Source organism: Harpegnathos saltator, unplaced genomic scaffold (assembly GCF_003227715.2).
Source record: "Harpegnathos saltator strain DR-91 unplaced genomic scaffold, Hsal_v8.6 scaffold203, whole genome shotgun sequence".
NCBI classification, from domain to species: Eukaryota; Metazoa; Arthropoda; class Insecta; order Hymenoptera; family Formicidae; genus Harpegnathos; species Harpegnathos saltator.
The window spans coordinates 575,281-590,143 of NW_020229988.1; the positions used below are offsets into that span (position 1 = coordinate 575,281).

The 14,863-nt window shown below is 43.5% G+C and overlaps 1 protein-coding gene across 3 annotated transcripts in view; it reads left to right on the forward strand.

Moving 5' to 3' along the window:
* Dop2R (dopamine D2-like receptor) overlaps nucleotides 1–14,863 on the forward strand; it is a 185,833-nt gene that overhangs the window by 125,395 nt on the left and 45,575 nt on the right. The window lies entirely within an intron of this gene.

A 14,863-nucleotide genomic window follows, 5' to 3' on the forward strand; every position in this document is an offset into this window, starting at 1 on the left:
TGCGATATGAATTTCAGCTCGCGTATATCTGTGCCGGTGGAATAACGTATTTGCACTCGCTCTATGAAGCGCGATGGAAGCAACGTGGTGAGGTAGCATTTTAATTAAGAAGCCGCGCAGAGGCGGGAGCCTCGCGCAAATGGCAATTTCTCTCGGCTGTGGATAACGACGTTTCCTAGCGAGCAGAAAAAACGCTTAAATCGACCGAGTAGACGCACTAGTTACTTTTAGCGAAATCATCATTTTCTCGAGGACGCGAGAAAATGTTCGTTTCGCGATGGCTATGAGCTAAAGTGAGGAAAGTGGTGAGAAGGGGGGAGGTAGAGAGAGAGAGAGAGAGAGAGAGAGAGAGAGAGAGAGTGAGCTTGTGCGAGAGATTTCACTGGCGGACAGATTCAATCGGTTTCGTAAAGCGAGTCATGCGCGAATCTTAATATTTAATCTTAATCTCGCGTTACGCGCTATCGGAGCTTGGCCGTTCCGCTTTTTCTATGTATTTAATGTAGCCAATGCGTGAGCGTGTACGTACGTCTTGCATTCACCATCTTTCATTAGATCAGGATCCGATTTCTGAGTTTCTCGTGCGAGATGGCGAATTGAATTTGCATATTCAATATGTACATTTGGTACTTCCAACAGGAACTTCCGCTATAATTTTAATATTCAGGTAAAGGAATGAGATATGCAAATCGTAGATTAATTAAAATGAAAATAACGGGAAAGCGATTTAATGAGTGATCCCGAGTTCGGACGGTATGTCGGTGGAATCTATCTTGTTTCATTCATCACGAAGATTATCTCAGCGTCAGATTTCGTTGTACTTGTTAGTATCATCTATCTATTAATTGTGAAATTGTTAAAATGTAACAGATATAAATTTGAATGCCAGCTGACACACAGTGTAACATTGGTCTTCATTTCCACACATTATTACGTGAAAAATGTTTCAATTTCAAGTAAAAGCTAACGCGCTGGAGCTTACACGTCATTAAATAATTAGGAGAACGTCCATAAAGTTACACGCACGATAAATAATCGAGTTATTTCTCTCTTTCTTTCGTTGTAACTCTTCGGATCAAGAGTATCAGGAACATTCGCGATAAAATTACAAATCCACACGAAAGAGAAATAAGTAATAACTATAATCCGAAATAAAGCTTATCTCCATCTTTCGTAAAAGATAAAAGACGGAAGTATTTTCCAACAAATGGGGCAAAAATTATGGCAATCGTAGGTGCAGAAATTTCAAATCGCCGATACGAATCTGACGAGACCGACTACTATTCGAGAAATTACGAGAAATAAAACCCTTGAAGTGAAACATCATATGCACGATCCATCGAACGTCGTCAAAGTCATCACCGAGATTATACAACGACAATTCTTGGAATCTTTCCATAAATTTGCACTTTCCATAAATTTCCATAAAATTACGGTGCACTTGTTCGCAAAATATCGCCCGCCGACGCGACAAGTGGCGAGTATATTGATTATTTCACCTCGTCGCGAAAGTCTACGAGAAACATCGGCTATCAAGGCGGCACGATTAAAGCGCAGCGGCCGCATCTGTTTCACCGTATTCGCAGCGAAGATTATACGCGATACCGTAATTTTGTTGCCCTAACCAGTTCAACAAATTAATCGGCAACCCGGAGACAAAAATATCATAGACAACTTACGGCCCAGGAGAAAAACGCGACTTTCATCGCGGCCGTCGAGAACGACCCGCGATATATCGCAATGATATATTTAATTCAGAGCCGAGAGAAGAGACAGCGGCCCGAGCCTTTAGCGACGCATTTCCGCGGATGTTCGCTAAGCACGCAAAGTGGTCGTGAGGTAATCTCGCAGTCTCACTCGCTAAAAATAAATACTGCGTCGCATGACACAAAGTTGACGTCTCCTGATAAATTTCCTCTCCCGGGAGAGCGGCATTCCCGAAACCCTGAAGTAATTCCCGCGTATTAATCATACGCTTAAACGAAAGAATAACATCCAGGTCAAAGTTGAATCCCTCTCATAAATCTCCGTGTCTCAAGGACGCGGAAAGCGCGGATTCAGCCGAATTCTGTGCTCTCGTGCTATTTGCCCGCGTATCGCCGATGCTCTCAGGAGATTTGACTCTTCTATCGATATCCTTCGACTCGCTCCTCTCTCTCTCTCTCTTTCTCTCTCTCTCTCTCTCTCTCTCTCTCTCTCTCTCTCTCTCTCTCTCTCTCTCTCTCTCTCTCTCTGTCTCTCTGCCTCTCGACCTGCTTTATTTTTCTATCTCGGACCGCTAACGTACTCATCCTTCTCCCATGACGCAAGGCGTCGACCGCCACCGGATCGGTTGTTTTCATTTCCTCGGCAATTCCAACGCGTGCGGCCGTTATCTCTTCCTTTTTCTCGCTTTCTCTTTCCAGTACCTCGTGTTCCGCGCGCGATAATGCTCGCTCGGTTCCAGCGCTCGCGCGATGCATCCACGTACACACACACACACACACCTTCCCTCGTCACCCTCTCTCTCTCTCTCTCTCTCTCTCTCTCTCTCTCTCTCTCTCTCTCTCTCTCTCTCTCTCTCTTTCTCTTTTCCTCGTGAGCTGGTCATCGAAAACCAATTTAACCAGGATTCGTTCTGGCCGACCTCCTACATGTCGGCGGAGCGAGTCTCGTCCTCGCGATGCCGCCGTCTGTCGTCATCCGGGAGATCCTCCGCGTCTTGTTTGTCCGTACCGATTTCCCGGAGAAATATTGCGCGCAGGGTGCACGAGTGCAGAGTCTATATTTGTCGTAACGCCGTTATCGATTGCCGACAACGCCACGGTATAGGGTCCGAAATGGCGAACGGTTGTTACACGGATGGCATGCGACGATGACGGTGGCGAGTCTCACGAGTTTACGGCGTTTACCGGTGAGAACAGTGCGCGCCCTTTCCCGAGATATCGCGTATCCGCATGGCTGACGCGAGAGATCGCACGATCGGGCGCGCTGTCGCGGACGACCGTCGCGAATTACAATTTGTGCTGCGAGTGTCTCGGACTCGGATCCCTCGCGTCCACCTTCGCGCGCATTTTCTTTCGTTTCCAAGTCGATATCCGGGAAGCAAGTTTTAAATGAGAGCTTCGCTGCCTCACGATTATACAACGTGAGTGATTAATCGTCCCGGATTAATACTGAGAATCTATTGTGTAAATACGCAGGGAAACCTTGTTACTCGAATAACTTCTTTACCTTAGAGAGCAGGTTTAAATTATGAATTTATTACCTAGACGTTGAATATTGAATATCAACAAGTTTATTAGCAATGGCTTTCAATCAAAGTCACGCCGATAAAAAATTCATCGGGTTCATTCATTAAAGAGCATCTGACTTTGAAGAAGTACACCTTGGTTCTCCACTGCGTCTTTGATATTATTGCGCGAGCTGCGCGAAGTTAGTAAGCCACGTAATCTCTAGGTAAGCATCATTAAAATGTCTTGTCAAAGTCAACAACGTTTCAGGTACTTGCAAGAGAGCGAGAGTATATGTGCGTGTTTCAGGTAACTCAATAAATTAAATAAGTTCAATAAGCAAAGAAGTGAGCTCCGCAAACACTGTTTTAACCATCGCGTCAGACGCGATTATTTTCACATTAGGTACGCGCTAATAAAAAAGAACTCAAGGCATTTAATTACAGATTTTAATCGAACGACGCTGCAACGTCGTATTGTTGACGGCAATTTCACCCGTGCGTAATACATTTGATTATCTCACCGGGTAGGAAAAGAGCTCCTTTTCTCGGGAAGCGATTAAAATCGTCACTCAATTAATAAGCACGTCTCCTAGACAACCGTCTGGCGATGTGGAATATAATATCGCGCTGCGTTTTCCACGCTTTTTTCCTTACAGATAATAGAGCCACTTATATGCACTCTGAGAGGATTAAGTATAAAGTGTAGGAGAGAGAGAGAGAGAGAGAGAGAGAGAGATAGAGCACCTCAGAGGGACGGCTGTAATTTATATGCCAACGTAAGCATCTTAATCACCGTGACATTAACGACGCGAATTCGCAAGAATATTACAGTGAAACCGTATTCTATTAATACATCTCTGCATATTTCTGTTATCTTTCCCTAGATTTTCTCATCATAATACAATCACACGGAAGCACTTTCATTTTGTAGTATTAATAATATAACGTCGAAAATTTAACATTTACAGAGTACAAATGTAGCGTCGAGCAGGTAAATATATTATTCCATTACTCGCGCTTGCGCGAAAATTATTCAGCTACGAAGGATATGCCATTTGCCGAAATGTTCTCTTCACGCGTCCACACACATAATGCATAAAATAGTCATTACAGTCTAATAGAACGGACTTCATATCGTTATTGAAGATGGTGACCGCAATCCCGCGCGGAATGATCATTAATCGTTCCTTCCGCGAACAAAAGCGCTACTCTAGCACCGCGTAATTCAACATAATTGATCTCATGGTCATTCATCGTACGGGAACCCATATTGCGATTTGTTGGAGTTCGGCAATGCGGTATTCCGGTCTACGTCAATATTCTAGGATGCAAGAACTAGTGCAAGGGCTGCTTTCAAAAATGTGATGTAAAATTCGAGATACCTTCTTTGAGGGACGAAAGATTAGTATCTCATTATTATGCATAATTCTGAAACGAGGGAATTTGGTAACGACGCTCTTCCTCGCAAAATGATACTCGGAAATAAAAGTGGGAGTATTTTGAATGCAAATCCGCGCACCCAGCGACCTCAAATTCTTTTGATACAGAGTCACATGTTTGCTCTCGATATCGCAACAGAGAGGCGAGGGAAAAGCTACGTACACTATGGTTTGTATAAAAAAAAGCGAAATAAGCGAGGAAAATATCACTGGACTTGATTGCAAAGATACCCTGTTTACAAGTCGATTAACGTTTAACGACGCAAACGACATGCCGTCTACCTAAAAAGGGGGCGAGGGGAACGGCGCTTTGTCGCCTGAAACACACCGCTACTAGCGCGTCCGCGTTACGTCGCCGGGCTGCAACGTAAATAGCACGTGCAACGTAATTGCAAACGCGTCGGTTCGCGCTCGCGACAGAACGAGCGACAGAACAAGTTAAAATCCACTGCGTTTTCCCTACTACGAGTCGTAATATGTACTCGTACGTAACTCGTACATTTCCTACTGTTCGTGCGCGTTACCGATTCGGCTCGCCTGACATCGCTATAACGCATCGCACAATGAGAGAATTAGATTTAAATTGGAAAAATTACATGGTCTGATAGCACAAATCGCATTTCCATTTTCCGTTGCCGCCGCGGCTTCCCCCTCGCTCCCCCTCCTCCACGCCTTCTGCACGTTGCCCATCCCTTTTTTTCATCGGCGCTGCCGCTCAGTGCAATTTGCAAGTGGCGTCGTGCGCACAGACGCACGCACTGGATAGCTGGATTTAATTCCATCAAAAAGCACGAGGGAAAAAAAGAGAGAGAAGAGAATCTGCGCGCGACGGAAAGATTCCGAGTTTTCGCACGATTTCATTCTAGTTAGTCGAGCGCAACGAAGGCCGAGTAGCCAATAGAGAGATTCATTGGTCTCGCTGTGCGCTGCTTAATTCGGAGGTACAGCGAAATTGAAGTCATCCGGCGAAAAGTGATCAGAGAGAGGCAGAGAGAGAGAGAGAGAGAGAGAGAGAGAGAGAGAGAGAGGGGGAGGAAGGAAAGAGATCTTGATTTTCCGATCGTGAAAACGAGAATCGCGCGTGCGCAGTTGAGAAATTTAATGTCACGATCGATTAGACATTTCTTCGGCGAATTAAATAAAGGTGTGTGCGATGCCGCTTTTTTCTTTGAAGTTGCGAGGAAAACGTTAATTTAATTAAAACTTGCTTCCATCCTGACTGTCCGGACTTTGGGAGATTTATCACCGCGGAAGAACCGAATTCTCGAATTTTCTCCTTAAATCCATCTGTAATTCGTCGAGCGAGCGCGACGGGCACAAAGTAACCCCGGACGTTCCCGGAGACTCGCGAGGCGGCGACTCCTCCGCGTTGAAAGTGGACGATTTTCCTAATTAGACGCGACCCAGTGAGACACGAGATGATTAATAAGCCACGAATCGTCCTTACTGTTCAACGTTGAACGGCAGTCTCCAGTTAAAAGGTCTGCCACGATTAGTTCTGCGCTCAAAGCGCGGCTCTTTGCTTAATCTCTCTCGTCGCGCGCTCATTTTACATATCGCGCAAACGGCAATAGCGACTCTCCATTTCGCTGTCGTTTTGTCGCCATCATCCGCCCTCGTCGGGACCCCGCGGTTCTGGTCTTTCACTTTCGCTTCGCGAATGCGTCGTCATATTACATTAGAAAAAGGCAATTAAAGACAGCTAAAGGCGGAATTATTCCGGGTCGTTCTACCTGGCTTTCCGCGCTCGCGCTCCGCCGTCGCGATTTTCACGCGGCGTCGCACCGGTCTTTTGTGTCAAGGAACTTGCGTCCAACCCCCTTCTCCCTCTTTCTGCACGAAGAAGTCGTATTGGTTTCGGCCAACACGGTGCGGCCTGCCTGAGGCCGCATAGACTGCGACACAGCCTGCGGATGCAGATCCCGCAGTCGAAAGGAACCGGCTCTGCGGCAATTTCGAACCAAGAGGCGCAGCCTTCGACGCTTCGTCGCGAAAGTTCGGCGAAATAAATAATTGCGGAGCGATTGTCGCGTGAGTCTATGTGTGAGGGAATCGTGGAAAATAAAGCAGCGCGATTTTCGCGAGATAGGCGAATAATGTCGGAAATTGAGGACGCTCGTCGATCAGACTAATTAATTCGGCAGCGTGATATTCGCCACATTTGTAGAGAGCCGCGACGAGATCGAGAATCGCTCGCTACAATTTTCATGCAAATAATATGTAACATTGCGAATAAAATAAATATAACGGCTGTTGTGTCTACAAAGTAATATCCCCGATCGCACGGGTGCTACGTGGCCGGCGATCGACGCTTTGTTCCACATTCGCGTGTGTAAATACAATTTATCGCCGTGCATTTTATTGAGATTAATATTAAACAAGGCATTATATTGGCCGGCATCGGATGATCTCGAATCTATAGAAAACGGATATTGTTCACACGACGGGTATAAAGCGAAGAGTCATCGCGCGACATTTTTGCGCGCATAAATTGAGCGAGTGCGTCGCTGCATGAACGGACATTTTCTCCTTTTATTATTACCGCAGTTATGAAATATGCGTGAAAGCTTATAGACATTTTACGCGAGCCAAGTGCGTAATGTATTATCAGAGCACGCGTTTTAAGAGCCGTTACGTTTGACTAGCGTGACCTGTTTTTACTATGCGGCCGGCCGTGTGCGTAAAGTCTGTTACTACTTCGAACGTCGTGCGCAAAGCCGGCGTAAACGAAGCGATACTTTTGACTTGTTTCCTTGCGAGCTCCCTGCATCTGTACTTAAACAAGTTTCCTTGCTCGCTAGTCGGATACCTACCTCATGAACTTGGCAACTGAATCTGGACGGATTAACTTATGTGTAATATTTTTTAAAAGATTTTCGAGAAAAGCGTTTAAAATAGCGTCTAAAAAAGCGCGGCAGGGAAGCTTCGATTGAAGACGCAATATTTGAGCGAAATTGTGTTGACGCACGGTGTCATTTTAGTCATTATTAACTTCGAATATGTAAAATGTCAGTAAAATGTCCGTAACGATAAAGACGTAAAGTAAAGAAAAGAGGAGATTATGTATTATTTGTGTTACAAGGAGGCAAGTTGGTAAAAGATTTTTTCTGATAAACATCTCGTAGTTCATTGAATAAATAATAAACTGTATTGTATCCGCGGAAGATCATCGAGCGGAAACTGTTAACATTTGTTACGACTACGAAGAGGAGTAATAAAATATTTATGGATCGTTTGTAAAATCGAGTATGGTTCAATATTCTCGTTTTTGGTTACGCTTGAACGTACGATATACCGATATACCGATATATCGTGACTTTACGACGCTACGCCTGCATTTTACCACTTTGGCCTGGTTTATATGGTTTACGCTGCACTTAGAGGACCATATTCTAAAGCGTAGTGAATCAATCTGATATCTCCTGCCAAGTTGCTTTGGTGTGTTGCATTCTAGTTTATATTCTCCGTTATCAGGTGTTGCTTATCTCTCGCTATTTTACGAGTTGCTTCGCGAGCAAACAAATTTAATAAGCGTATTCTTACAACGCGTTAAAAAGTTCATCACGTTTAAAATGAGAATCCTACGATGTCTTAAATTGAACAAATTTCACCTCAATCGGAAGCTGCTTTAAAGACACGCTTCTCATACAGATTGCAAAACTAAAGACACAAAATGTCAACCGACATTAATTAATCGGAAAACACTTAAGTACGGAATAACTTTCAAAGCCTTTCATTTGCATTTGATAACAAAGTTTCAATTTCGATTCAAAATGAGAAGACAATGTATCTTAAGAAGTGACACACAGAGATCTCGTATAACCACCTAATTATCTCGCTTTTGTCTTTAAGAAAAGACGTCTCATCCCGTCGCTCTAAATTATTCAGGATACAATAACTGAACTTTGTTGAATCTCATGGCAATGCGAAACGAACCTGTAATTTCGCGACGTTTGCTCGATCCTTCTCACGCGACAAATAAGAATATCGTTTGTTCGACGTACGGGTGCTGTTAATTAGTTTAGTCAAATTTTCCCACAAAGTATCACTCGTTAACTGATCACAAGCTATTACCGTTTGCTCATTAAGGAACATGCGAGCGAACAGGCGCGGACGTCAGTTCCTTCGACTTGCAAATTACACGTCGGACGTTGCACTCGGCAAGCTCTTTGTACAACGGTCTGTTTGATCTGTTATTTTTCTTTTTTCACCAACGTCTTTTCCGTTCCTCGTTCTTTTTGCCTTCACAATCTCCCTCTCTCACCCTTTCTCTCTCTCTCTCTCTCTCTCTCTCTCTCTCTCTCTCTCTCTCTCTCTCTCTCCATCTTATAAGATATTAATGGCTATGAAGCTGACATCAGAAGCTGGATTCATCTTCAACTCGCAAAGAGAGCGAGGCTTACGAGTAACAGGTATTGGCATTGCCACGTACGTATAGATAGCTTAGAGGAAAATTATTTGTGACTGATACAAGGATTCGCGCGCCTGTAAGCTGCTCAGTCCCAACGATACTCGAGAAACTCTCGTCTATACAATATGGATTTGAAGATACCTAGAAGTGCGAACTCTCCTGAAATGGAAAGGCTTCCCTCTCCTTCTCTCTGCCTCTCCATCTGCGCGAGACGACCATTGTTAATAAACGATTGCTTTCGCCCAACCTTTCTCGTTTTCAACGAGTAGACTTGAGATATCGAGAATTCCTTTTCCCCACGTTCCGTCCAAGAAATCTAAAAAAAGTCTAAAAACATCTGTTTGTGCGTGTTCAATTTAAAACAAATACTCGCAGAAAGTGAGAATTGTTTGAAAACAATTTTCACGCGCGGGGAATTTATAATTCAGTGGAAAATTTCCATTTCCTGTCGACACTTCAGATATTCCCCGCTCGATCACTGTAAAAGTATCTGGTGAACGTACGATTGTTGAATTGTCAAAGTGAACGAAGCAACAAACGCTTCTTCTCGCGAATTGTTTCCTAACACGCTTCTGTATACTTTAAGCATGCTTTCCTTCCCTTCAACCTTACTTATCCGTTCTTACTTCCAAAGTTGAAAGTAAAGTAAACTTTGTGTGGACGACTACGTTTGGAGCAGTCAGGGTCTACGTGACGCATACACGAATCGTACATCGGTCTTATTATTATTTTACCTGTAGCATCAGGTGCTATACTACGAAACTGTGGGTCTGGAGAATTCGCGCTATTCCGGCTTGTACAAATTTGCACTTTGATCGAGAATACATGTCCTTTCGCGATACATCAGCGATACATCAAGCGCGATCCATGCCGAATAATTACTTCCACAGAGATCGGTCGTGTCCTGTCGAATGAAACGTACCGGGACATACAAAACACGTACGAGTGTATCTCTCTGTCCTGTTTAGTTACTCTCCACATCAAATATAACTACGACTTGTGGAAGATAACAAATTTTTCTATCATTCCTAAAAGAGGAAATTACAAAAAGAAATATCGTGATAGCACTGAAAATTATAATTCAAACTTGAAGCGAGTGTACACGGGTCATATTCTATAATTTAATTTCATTTCTTGTTTCGCGATTTTCTTTTTCTATTATATGAGAAATCATCGATTCTCAATTTTTTTCCTACTTCATAAGGAATCACTATACGACTCGATAGGATCTCAGTCTCACCGGGAAGACACCCCGCGGAATACTCGCTACATGAATATTTATGCACAGCGAAGGGGACATAGTTAACAGGTGTCCGAATCATCGCGAGCTCACCCTACGATGCCGAAGTTGGGTGCTCCCAAAGCCTTCGACTCTCATCTCGTCTTCCGGCTTTTGAGCCGTGCGTGCGCGCACGGCTCGGATAAATTTTTCATTCGGCGAACTTGCAAGAGCCACGTACATATTTCCCACGAGGGTTCCCTCGGTTCCTTTTACGGCGGGCCTACCGGCGCACGATATAACAATATGGCTCTAATATGATACCTTATACGCGCGTTTAAGACCCCGATAATAGGGCGCTGCCGGCATTGTCCCATTCACGAGAGATTTAACATAATATTTGCCATTGAAGTCCTACTCGGTCTATTCAATGCGCCGTCAGAAATTGCACCCATCCCGCGTACTGTTATGCTCCCACCTTTCTACCCCGACTGCCTACCTTCCCTCTCTGTCTCTCTCTCTCTCTCTCTCTCTCTCTCTCTCTCTCTCTCTCTCTCTCTCTCTCTCTCTCTCTCTCTCTCTCCCTCTCCCTCTCTCTCTCGCTTCCTCTGTCAGGCATCTCCAAGTTTCGCCATTAGAAGGTAGCTTTCTGCGGAGAGTATCTTACGTAAAGGCCCCTCTCTTCAGCGCGTCCTCTTTGAAATACCGGCGATCCATGCTCGGCGAAGTATATAATCCGCGTGAAGGAGCGTAAGACAAAGGCAAAAACATAAACGCACCCTACGTGACGGAGACGCGCCGGAATTCGCGAGCGGTGTCTTCGCGAGCGGAATTATCGAGAAGCCAACGACGTCGGTGTGATAAAGGCAAATAAAGGAGACGAAACTGAAGAAAGCGTTCACGAAAAAGGGAGTTACGAGGTATGTGTACAGTCGAATTTGAAGCCATATTCGTTGAGTCAAAGTAACGAGCGAGAGGCTCGGCTGTGTGCGCAGTGTTCCAAACTTCGCGTTCCTCAAAATCTCTCGTTTAGATCGACGGTATCCTAGGCCAATTCCACCGTCGCGTGTTAATTATCATTCGACGCTGAATATTCTTACCATCTCCCGCAGAACGTACGGAAACGCGGAAGGATGAAAGACGAACTTTCCGCGAAAATCTCCCGCATTCGTTCACCCCATTGTCGTCGTCCTAATGCCGGCTATCGCCCAAAGTTTCCTGAACGGCTTAATTTTCCCAGAAACAGACTTAACCCACTTTCCATTCATCCGGCGATTATCCCGGCGGAGGAAGGAGCTGCGAGAAAACGGCACAAGTCACGAGCCGCTCTCATAAATCGTCCTCGAAGTCTTCGCACCTCGTCGTCGTGAACGGCCGATCGGGCGTAGCGCGATTCGCGAGCGATCAATCGCACATACGGTACGTTCATTCGCTCGCTCGATCAATCGACCGATCGATCGATCGGCGGATTGCGCGGTTGAGCGAAGGAGCGCGAACGAATGGACAGGGAAAATGATTTCGCGAACTCTCAATGGGGAGCGTAGGAAGCAATCGACCCGCTAGCTTCCGGCGCATTTCTCTCGCCCTCAACGCTGACAACGTTACCCGCGCGAAAAGGAGCATTTCGCGCTGTTTCGCCACAGTTGCGCGCTGCAGATTGCATCGCGATTGATATCGTGGCAGCAGCGCCGTGATAACGCCGGTTTCCGTGTGGTATTAATGTGTTTCGTGGCTGCGAGTGCTTCGCTTTATGGTAGGACGGTACTATAATATCGTGTAAACTCTAAGAAGTAGTGTGGTGCGATCAACTCAGATTGCTATGTTTTTAATTGCACGATACGAACTTATCTCAAGATCATCTCCTAACTTGATGCAATGGATTGCCAAGGCAGCATGTCAATACTGAACGTCAGAGTTTAATGTTATAATAATCAAGAATAATTAAAAATGTCAGTGAAAACGTCACTGCTATACTAAATTATATACTGCGACTTAGTCTAGCTCACGGAAATCTGTATAATTGATTTGACATAGCCGGAAATGTATGATGCGTCGTTATGTGCGCACGATCTTCCAGAACGTTCGTCCTTTGTCCTTTGTCCTGGCTTCTCGACCCAGCATCCTGGCTATCTCGTTATACTGATGTGGGCTCTGATTGGCATGCTGTTTATAAACATCGCGTGAAGCTCGGATCTGTACAAATGTATCAAGTCTTTTCATGTAAACTAAAGCAGTAATCACACTAGCGATTGCCGATTGGATCGCAATTGCGATTGACGATTGGCGATTATTTTTCAATCAATCAGGGCAAAACAGGCACCGCTTGAGATCGGTGATTGGTTTAGACAATGCTCTATTTTAGTCGCCAATCGTCAAGCGCAATCGTAATCCAATCGGCAATCGCTAGTGTGATTACTTTAGACCTGGTCAGGATGTGACATTACGACGTAGGAGCGATGCATTTAATTAAAGAACAAAAAAAAGATACCAAAATCACATTCTCCCCAACATATATGTTCGTAGAAAATAATAAATTTAAAAATATAAAAATGAGAAAGAAGGAATATACAGAGTAGAAGAATATTTCTCCAAAAATATTTTATTCGTAAAAATTAATTAAAAAAGGATATGTTGCTTTGGAGGAAACATATTATTTTAAAATAACAAATTTAGAAATATTAGAATATAGAATGTTGTTTAAATTGCCTATAATATATAAAATGAGAGGCATGTTGTTATAAAATTATTTCGTTTACCAAATAGTATGTCCGCAAACATTAAAATAGAATGTTGTGTGTTACATTTTCTTAAAATCAAACATTGTGCAACTATGAATACTGGCTTTAGAATCTAGCGTCAATCCTGTAAATTCGACGAAATTAATAGGATTCACGTAGAATCAAAATTTCGGCTTGGAATGTTTCCATATAATATAGTATGAGTTTTTAATTTTTCATTAATTATAGTTCAGAGTGTGTTTCGCAACGAGCGGAAAAATTCAGCGAGGAATGCTCCGCGTTCGATTTATCAGATTCACATCGTTGAGAGGTCACAAATACGAATTTTATGTATACGGGAACTTTACGTGTATTAATTTCAATCGCCACACGTAGTCAAGATGAATTTAACTCTTATGCGAAATTAATTTTTTATATAAGCTCTCATTGCAAGTTGGACATGCAGGAGAGGGTCAACACACGCTCGCTGGTTCGGCAAGCCGTGGTCGAAATAAACCACGAAATAAACACAGGTTTTTATACATAATAACGCTTTCCGACACTAGTACGTTTGACATTCAAGTGCACGTAACGAGGCTTTTCCTGATATATTGTACGAATTGCTCTCCCCGTGGACCGGACGCAAACTAATGCCCGCCAAATATTCGTGGTGAATTCGAATTTTCCCTATGCGAACCGCGAAGTTTTGTAAACCCGTGATCCGGTGTGCAGCGATTTTACACAAAAAGGGAGAACGGATTTAACAGAAAGAATAAATTATTACCTAACACGTGCGCATCGCGTGTCCGATATCTAGTTTTACGAGTTTTGCGACTTGTTAATCTTTACTGCGTTGTTCCAATCATGCTTATTGGACTCGTCATGAAAATGGTAGATGTTCGGCATCACACTCAAATGCAAATTAATAACAAAACTCTAAATTGCAGCATTTTTAATACGATAAAATTTTACACTTTGCACACTCGTTGAAGTTGTGCAAATCAAATATATGTATCTGGAGTAAAAATGACCGCGATAGATGTTTGCTGCCGAGTGCCTTTGCATCGCGTCACAATGTATTCACACACAGTTATGGAAAAGTTTGCTGATTAAACTTTCATTTCGCTGTTTATTTGCGTTCCATATGGCAAATTTAAACATTGGAAACTCATGTGGTATTCAGTTTTACGATACGTAAGTAAGTTGCATATTATTCATTTCGGGCATACGTACTTGCGCGCTCATATTACGCTACCACACAACGCGAACGACATAACGTAACAACGTTCAGAACTTCTTTTGTCTGAACTGTTTTATGCGCGACTGTCGAACGGAATTTCGCAACACAAAACGCCATCGCTGCAGATATTAACATCATTCACGCGTTGTTCCGTACGTCGCATTTGTTTCATTTAGTCTGTTTATTCGCTTAAATTAAAGATGAGCTTTTAGCTGCTACGGCGGTAAAGATCGGAAAACTACGATGAAAAAGCGTGCTTCGCGGATTTGTTGCATTATGCAGCCGTTGAGTTTAAAACTTGGAATCTGCGTTTACGGAAAGTTTGAAATATTTGTAATCCCGGAATCGCGCGTAATGCAGGCGTGTAAAGTTATGAACGGCTTTCAGCACGAATCTCTACATACAAATATTTATTAACTCAATGCAGTCGTATATGATCTATTTCCCAGTGATAAAAAAAATATCAGTTCACTAATTTATAAAATTTATAAAATATGCTAGATTGCTGCCAACTCCCCTCACTATATCCCGTTTTAATGAATTTTTCTCAATCAAAACATTTTACATCTAAATGTGCATTACGGAACATAGCGCTGTGCGTGAAATTTTACCGGCGAGCTCAA